Genomic DNA, 8,738 nt, shown 5'->3' with positions numbered 1-8,738 from the left:
TTTGTGGGATTTGTGGGATTTGTGGGATTTGTGGGATTTGTGGGATTTGTGGGATGGAGGGAATTTTGGGTGGGGGAGGAGGGGGTTTGGGGTCAGGGGAATTGCGGCAGGTCGTTTTCCTGGGAATTCTGGCTCCTCCAATTCTTGGGAATTCCGGTTCCTCCAAGCCTTGGGAGTTACAGCTCCAACCCTTGGGAATTCTGGCTCCTCCAATTCTTGGGAATTCCGGTTCCTCCAAGCCTTGGGAATTCCAGCTCCAACCCTTGGGAATTCTGGCTCCTCCAATTCTTGGGAATTCCGGTTCATCCAATCCTTGAGAATTCCAGCTCCAATCCATTGGAGTTCCAATTTCAGTCCTTGGCAATTCAGTTCCTCAAATCCTTGGGAATTCCGGTTCCTCCAATCCTTGGGAATTCCAGTTCCTCAAATCCTTGGGAATTCCAGTTTTTCCAACCCTTGGGAATTCCAGTTCCTCAAATCCTTGGGAATTAATTCCTCCAATCCTTTGGAATTCTGGCTCCTCCAGTCCTTGGGAATTCCAGCTCCAATCCTTGGCAATTCCAGTTCCGCAAATCCTTGGGAATTCCAGCTCCAATCCTTGGGAATTCTGGCTCCTCCAATTCTTGGGAATTCCGGTTCCTCCAATCCTTGGGAATTCCAGCTCCTCCAATCCTTGGGAATTCCAGTTTTTGCAACCCTTGGGAATTGCAGTTCATCAAATCCTTGGGAATTCCAGCTCCAGCCCTTGGGAATTCTGGCTCCTCCAATTCTTGGGAATTCCGGTTCATCCAATCCTTGAGAATTCCAGCTCCAATCCATTGGAGTTCCAATTTCAATCCTTGGCAATTCAGTTCCTCAAATCCTTGGGAATTCCGGTTCCTCCAATCCTTGGGAATTCCAGTTCCTCAAATCCTTGGGAATTCCAGTTTTTCCAACCCTTGGGAATTCCAGTTCCTCAAATCCTTGGGAATTAATTCCTCCAATCCTTTGGAATTCTGGCTCCTCCAGTCCTTGGGAATTCCAGCTCCAATCCTTGGCAATTCCAGTTCCTCAAATCCTTGGGAATTCCAGCTCCAATCCATGGAAATTCCAATTTCAACCATTGGGAATTCCAGTTCTTCCAATCCTTGGGAATTCCAGTTCCTCCAATCCTTGGGAATTCCAGTTCCTCAAATCCTTGGGAATTCCAGCTCCTGAAATCCTTGGAAATTCCAATTTCAACCCTTGGGAATTCCAGTTCTTCTAACCTTTGGGAATTCCAGTTCCTCAAATCCTTGGGAATTCTGGTTCCTCCAACCCTTGGGAATTCCAGTTCATCAAATCCTTGGGAATTCCAGCTCCTGAAATCCTTGGAAATTCCAGTTTCAACCATTGGGAATTCCAGCTCTTCCAACCCTTGGGAATTCCAGTTCCTCAAATCCTTCAGAATTCCGGTTCCTCCAACCCTTGGGAATTCCAGCTCCAACTCTTGGGAATTCCAATTTCAACCATTGGGAATTCCAATTACAACCACTGGGAATTCCAGCTCTTCCAACCATTGGGAATTCCAGCTCCATTTTGTCCTGGAAATGGGATTTTGGTCCTGGATTTTATCCCGGATGCCGTGCCGGGATCGCTCGGCTCCGTGTTCTGCCATGGAATTCCCGGGCGAGGTCGAGGTTTTCGGGGCTTTTCCCAAATCCGGAGGTTCCGGAGCCCGTTCCTGATAAATCCCGAATTGGGATTGGGGTTTCTGGGGGATTCCGGCACAGGAGAATTCCCACCGGAATTGGGCGTGGAAGTGGCGGAAGAGCAACAGCAGAGACAGCGTGGGCACAAACCCCAAATCCCGAAGTCCTGAAATCCCGAAATCCCCAAATCCTGAAAATCCCAAATCCCCAAATCCCAAAATCCCAGCATCCCAAAATCCCGAAATCCCAAATCCTGAAATCCCCAAATCCCAAAATCCTGAAATCCCCAAAGCTCCAAATACTGAAATCCCAAATCCTGAAATCCCCAAATCCTGAAAATCCCAAATCCCCAAATCCCAATGTCGCAGAAATTCCAAAATTCCAGCATATCCTGAAATCCCAGTGTCCCGAAACCCCCAAATCCCCAAACCTCCAAACCCCAAAATCTCCAAATCCTGAAATCTCAAATCCCCAAATCCCCAAACCCCCAAAACCCAAATTCCCAAATTCCAAACCTCTAAAATCCTGGAATTCCAAATCCCCAAATCCTGAAATCCCAAATCCCCAAATCCCAAACCTCTAAAATCCTGGAATTCCAAATCCCCAAATCCTGAAATCCCAAATCCCCAAATCCCAATGTCCCAAAATCCCAAATCCTGAAATCCCAATGTCGCAGAAATCCCAAAATCCCAGCATATCCTGAAATCCCAGTGTCCCGAAACCCCCAAAACCCCAATCCCAAAAATCTCCAAAACCTGAATTCCCAAATCCCCAAATCCTGAAAATCCCAAATCCTGCAATCCCCAAATCCTGAAATCCTGAAGTCCCAAATCCCAAAATCCTGAAATCCCAAATCCTGAAATCCCAATGTTGCAGAAATCCCAAAATTCCAGCATATCCTGAAATCCCAGTGTCCCGAAACCCCCAAAACCCCAATCCCAAAAATCTCCAAAACCTGAAATCCCAAATCCCCAAATCCTGCAATCCCAAATCCTGCAATCCCCAAATCCTGAAATCCTGAAGTCCCAAATCCCAAAATCCCAAATCCTGAAATACCAATGTTGCAGAAATCCCAAAATTCCAGCATATCCCGAAATCCCAGTGTCCCCAAACCCCCAAATCTCCAAACCTCCAAATCCCAAAATCTCCAAATCCTGAAATCCCAAATCCCAAAATGCCAAAACCCCAAAATCCTGAAATCCCAAAATTCCAAAATCCCAAAATCCTGAAATCCCAACACCCAAAATCCCACATCCCAAAAACCCAAAATCCCAATATCCCGGAATTCCAAAATCCCACAATCCAACCCCCAAAATCCCAAAATCTCACATCCCAAAAACCTGAAATCCTAAAATCCCAAGATCCCAAAATCGCGAAATCCCAACACCCAAAATCCCGAAATTCCAAGATCCCAAAAACCCGACATCCCAAAATCCTGAAATCCTGAAATCACAAAAACCCAAAATCCTGAAATCCCCAAATCCTGAAATCCCAAAATCCCGAAGTCCCAAAACCCCAAAATCCCAAAAACCTGAAATCCCCAAAACCCCAAAATCCCGAAATCCCAAAATCCCAAGATCCCAAAATCCCGAAATCCCAACACCCGAAATATGAAAATCCCAAGATCCCAAAATACCAACACCCGAAATCCCAAAATCCCAACATCCCAAAAACCTGAAATCCCCAAGCCCCAAAATCCTAAAATCCCAAAAACTCGACATCCCAAAAACCCAAAATCCCACATCCCAAAATCCCCAAATCCCAAAAACCCAAAATCCCAACACTCAACCCCCCAGCTGTCCCCAATGTCCCCCCAATGTCCCCAAGGCGTCCCCAGTCCCCCAATGTCCCCCAATCCCCCAATGTCCCCGATGTCCCCATTGTGTGTCCTCACAGTGTCCCCAATGTCCCCAGGGTGTCCTCGTGTTCCCATTGTGTCCTCACATTGTCCCCATGTCCCCAACGTCCCTGATGTCCCCAGGGTGTCCTCGTGTCCCCAGAGTGTCCCCACAGTGTCCCATGTCCCCAGTGTCCCCAAAATATCCCCAATGTCCCCTCACCCCCAATGTCCCCAATGTCCCAAATGTCCCCAGTGTCCCCAATCCCACAATGTCCCCCGGGTGTCCCAAATGTCTCCCCAATGTCCCCAGGGTGTCCCCACAGTGTCCCCAATGTCCCCAGTGTCCCTCACCCCCAATGTCCCCAATGTGTCCTCGTGTCCCCAGCAGGTCCCGTGTCCCCAGGATGTCCCAATGTCCCCAATATTCCCAGGGTGTCCTCACAGTGTCCCCATGTCCCCAATATGCCCTTGATGTCCCCAGTGTCCCCAGTCCCCCAATGTCCCCAGTGTCCCCAAAACCCCCCCAATGTCCCCATTGTGTCCCACAGTGTCCCAATGTCCCCAATCCCCTGATGTCCCCAGTCTCCCCAGTGTCCCCGCAATGTCCCCAATGTCCCTCACCCCCCATGTCCCCAGTGTGTCCTTGTGTCCCCGGGGTGTCCCCAGGGTGTCCCCAATGTCCCCAGGGTGTCCTCGTGTCCCCATTGTGTCCTCAAAGTGTCCCCATGTCCCTGATGTCCCCAAAATACCCCCAATGTCCCAAATGTCCCCCCAATGTTGTCCCAATGTCCCTCACCCCCAATGTCCCCAATGTGTCCTCGTGTCCCCAGCAGGTCCCGTTGTCCCCCCCAGGATGTCCCCATGTCCCCAGGGTGTCCCCAATGTCCCCACGTCCCCACTGTCCCCTCAATGTCTCCAATGTCCCCATCGTGTCCCCAGTGTCCCCCCAATGTCCTCGATGTCCCCAGTGTCCCGCACCCCCAGTGTCCCTCCAATATGTCCCCGTGTCCCTTCAATGTCCCCAATGTCCCCAGGGTGTCCTCGTGTTCCCATTGTGTCCTCACAGTGTCCCCATGTCCCCAATGTCCCTGATGTCCCCAATGTCCCCAGGGTGTCCTCGTGTCCCCAGAGTGTCCCCACAGTGTCCCATGTCCCCAGTGTCCCCAAAATATCCCAAATGTTCCCGATGTCCCCCCAATGTCCCCAGTGTCCTCGATGTCCTCAGTGTCCCCAGTCCCCCAATGTCCCCAGGGTGTCCCAAATGTCCCCCCAATGTCCCCGGGGTGTCCCCACAGTGTCCCCATGTCCCCAGAGTCCCCAGTCCTGCAGTGTCCCTCACCCCAATGTCCCCAATGTCCCCAGTGTCCCCAATCCCACAATGTCCCCCGGGTGTCCCAAATGTCCCCCCAATGTCCCCAATGTCCCCCCAATGTCCCCAATGTGTCCTCGTGTCCCCAGCAGGTCCCGTGTCCCCAGGATGTCCCCAATAATCCCAGGGTGTCCCCAATGTCCCCAGGGTGTCCTCACAGTGTCCCCATGTCCCCAATATCCCCTTGATGTCCACAATGTCCCCAGTGCCCCAATGTCCCCAGTGTCCCCAGGCTGTCCCCATGTCCCCAAAATCCCCCCAATGTCCCCATTGTGTCCCATGTCCCCAATGTCCCCAATCCCCTGATGTCCCCAGTCTCCCAGTGTCCCCAATGTGTCCTCGTGTCCCCAATGTCCCCCCAATGTCCCCAATGTCCCCCCAATGTCCCCATGTGTCCTCGTGTCCCCAGCAGGTCCCGTGTCCCCAGGATGTCCCCATGTCCCCAATAATCCCAGGGTGTCCCCAATGTCCCCAGGCTGTCCCCATGTCCCCAGTGTCCCCAAAACCCCCCCAATGTCCCCATTGTGTCCCACAGTGTCCCATGTCCCCAATCCCCTGATGTCCCCATTGTGTCCCCAATGTCCCCAGTGTGTCCTCGTGTCCCCGGGGTGTCCCCAGGGTGTCCCCGGGGTGTCCCCATGTCCCCAATATTCCCAGGGTGTCCTCGTGTCCCCGGGGTGTCCCCAGGGTGTCCCCAATGTCCCCAGTGTGTCCTCGTGTCCCCATTGTGTCCTCACAGTGTCCCCAATGTCCCCAGAGTCCCCAATCCCCTGATGTCCCTCACCCCGATGTCCCCAATGTCCCCAGGGTATTCCAAATGTCCCCCCAATGTCCCCAGTGTCCCTCACCCCCAATGTCCCCAATGTGTCCTCGTGTCCCCAATGTCCCCACAATGTCCCCAATGTCCCCAGTGTGTCCTCGTGTCCCTGGGGTGTCCCTGGGGTGTCCCTGGGGTGTCCCCAATGTGTCCTCGTGTCCCCGGGGTGTCCCCAGGGTGTCCCCAATGTCCCCATTGTGTCCCATGTCCCCAATGTCCCCAATGTCCCCAGTCTCCCCAGTGTCCCCAATGTCCCCGCAATGTCCCCAATGTCCCTCACCCCCAATGTCCCCAATGTGTCCTCGTGTCCCCAGGGTGTCCCCAATGTCCCCAGGGTGTCCTCGTGTCCCCATTGTGTCCTCACAGTGTCCCCATGTACCCAAAATACCCCCAATGTCCCAAATGTCCCCCCAATGTCCCCAATGTCCCTCACCCCCAATGTCCCCAATGTGTCCCCAATGTCCCCTCAATGTCCCCAAAATACCCCCAATGTCCCAAATGTCCCTCCAATGTCCCTCACCCCCAATGTCCCCAATGTGTCCTCGTGTCCCCAATGTCCCCAGTGTGTCCTCGTGTCCCCAGCAGGTCCCGTTGTCCCCCCCAGGATGTCCCCATGTCCACAGGGTGTCCCCAATGTCCCCAGGGTGTCCTCGTGTCCCCATTGTGTCCTCACAGTGTCCCCATGTCCCCAAAATACCCCCAATGTCCCTCACCCCCAATGTCCCCAATGTGTCCTCGTGTCCCCAGCAGGTCCCGTGTCCCCAGGGTGTCCCCATGTCCCCACAGTGTCCCCAATGTCCCCAGGGTGTCTTCGTGTCCCCAATGTCCCCAGTGTCCCCTCAATGTCTCCAATGTCCCCATCGTGTCCCCAGTGTCCCCCCCAATGTCCCCAATGTCCTCGATGTCCCCAGTGTCCCTCACCCCCAGTGTCCCTCCAATATGTCCCCAGTGTCCCCCCCAATGTCCCCAATGTCCCCAGGGTGTCCTCGTGTCCCCATTGTGTCCTCACAGTGTCCCCATGTCCCCAATGTCCCTGATGTCCCCAATGTCCCCAGGGTGTCCTCGTGTCCCCAGGGTGTCCCCACAGTGTCCCATGTCCCCAGTGTCCCCAAAATATCCCAAATGTTCCCGATGTCCCCCCAATGTCCCCAGTGTCCTCGATGTCCTCAGTGTCCCCAGTCCCCCAATGTCCCCAGGGTGTCCCAAATGTCCCCCCAATGTCCCCAGGGTGTCCCCACAGTGTCCCCATGTCCCCAGAGTCCCCAGTCCCGCAGTGTCCCTCACCCCAATGTCCCCAGTGTCCCCAATCCCACAATGTCCCCCGGGTGTCCCAAATGTCTCCCCAATGTCCCCCCAATGTCCCCAATGTGTCCTCGTGTCCCCAGCAGGTCCCGTGTCCCCAGGATGTCCCCAATAATCCCAGGGTGTCCCCAATGTCCCCAGGGTGTCCTCACAGTGTCCCCATGTCCCCAATATCCCCTTGATGTCCACAATGTCCCCAGTGTCCCCAGTGCCCCAATGTCCCCAGTGTCCCCAGGCTGTCCCCATGTCCCCAGTGTCCCCAAAACCCCCCCAATGTCCCCATTGTGTCCCACAGTGTCCCATGTCCCCAATGTCCCCAATCCCCTGATGTCCCCAGTCTCCCCAGTGTCCCCGCAATGTCCCCAGTGTCCCTCACCCCCAATGTCCCCAGTGTGTCCTCGTGTCCCCGGGGTGTCCCCAGGGTGTCCCCAATGTCCCCAGGGTGTCCTCGTGTCCCCATTGTGTCCTCAAAGTGTCCCCATGTCCCTGATGTCCCCAAAATACCCCCAATGTCAAAATGTCCCCCTAATGTCCCCAATGTTGTCCCAATGTCCCTCACCCCCAATGTCCCCAATGTGTCCTCGTGTCCCCAATGTCCCCAATGTGTCCTCGTGTCCCCAGCAGGTCCCGTGTCCCCAGGGTGTCCCCATGTCCCCACAGTGTCCCCAATGTCCCCAGGGTGTCTTCGTGTCCCCAATGTCCCCAGTGTCCCCGATGTCCCCTCAATGTCTCCAATGTCCCCATCGTGTCCCCAGTGTCCTCCCCAATGTCCCCGATGTCCTCGATGGCCCCAATGTCCCTCATCCGCAGTGTCCCTCCAATATGTCCCCGTGTCCCTTCAATGTCCCCAATGTCCCCAGGGTGTCCTCGTGTCCCCATTGTGTCCTCACAGTGTCCCCATGTCCCCAATGTCCCCCCAATGTCCCCAATGTGTCCTCGTGTCCCCAGCAGGTCCCGTGTCCCCAGGATGTCCCCAATGTCCCCAATAATCCCAGGGTGTCCCCAATGTCCCCAGGGTGTCCTCATGTCCCCAGGGTGTCCTCACAGTGTCCCCATGTCCCCAGGGTGTCCCCAGGCTGTCCCCATGTCCCCAGTGTCCCCAAAATCCCCCCAATGTCCCCATTGTGTCCCCACAGTGTCCCATGTCCCCAATGTCCCCAATCCCCTGATGTCCCCAGTCTCCCCAGTGTCCCCGCAATGTCCCCAGTGTCCCTCACCCCCAATGTCCCCAGTGTGTCCTTGTGTCCCCGGGGTGTCCCCAGGGTGTCCCCAATGTCCCCAGGGTGTCCTCGTGTCCCCATTGTGTCCTCACAGTGTCCCCATGTCCCCAAAATACCCCCAATGTCCCAAATGTCCCCCCAATGTCCCCAATGTTGTCCCAATGTCCCTCACCCCCAATGTCCCCAATGTGTCCCCAATGTCCCCAATGTGTCCCCAATGTCCCCTCAATGTCCCCAATGTCCCCCCAATGTCCCCTCAATGTCCCCAGTGTGTCCGCAATGTCCCCTCAATGTCCCCAATGTCCCTCACCCCCAATGTCCCCAATGTGTCCCCAATGTCCCCTCAATGTCCCCAATGTGTCCCCAATGTCCCCAATGTGTCCCCAATGTCCCCTCAATGTCCCCAATGTGTCCCCAATGTCCCCAATGTGTCCCCATTGTGTCCCCAAAGTCCCCAGCCTGGACCTTCCAAAGGATTCAATAAAATCCCCAAAAATTCCCCAAATAATCTCCCGAAAAA

This window comes from Vidua chalybeata, chromosome 1 (assembly GCF_026979565.1).
Source record: "Vidua chalybeata isolate OUT-0048 chromosome 1, bVidCha1 merged haplotype, whole genome shotgun sequence".
In the NCBI taxonomy this organism is placed as follows: domain Eukaryota; kingdom Metazoa; phylum Chordata; class Aves; order Passeriformes; family Viduidae; genus Vidua; species Vidua chalybeata.
This window is presented reverse-complemented; position numbering follows the sequence as displayed.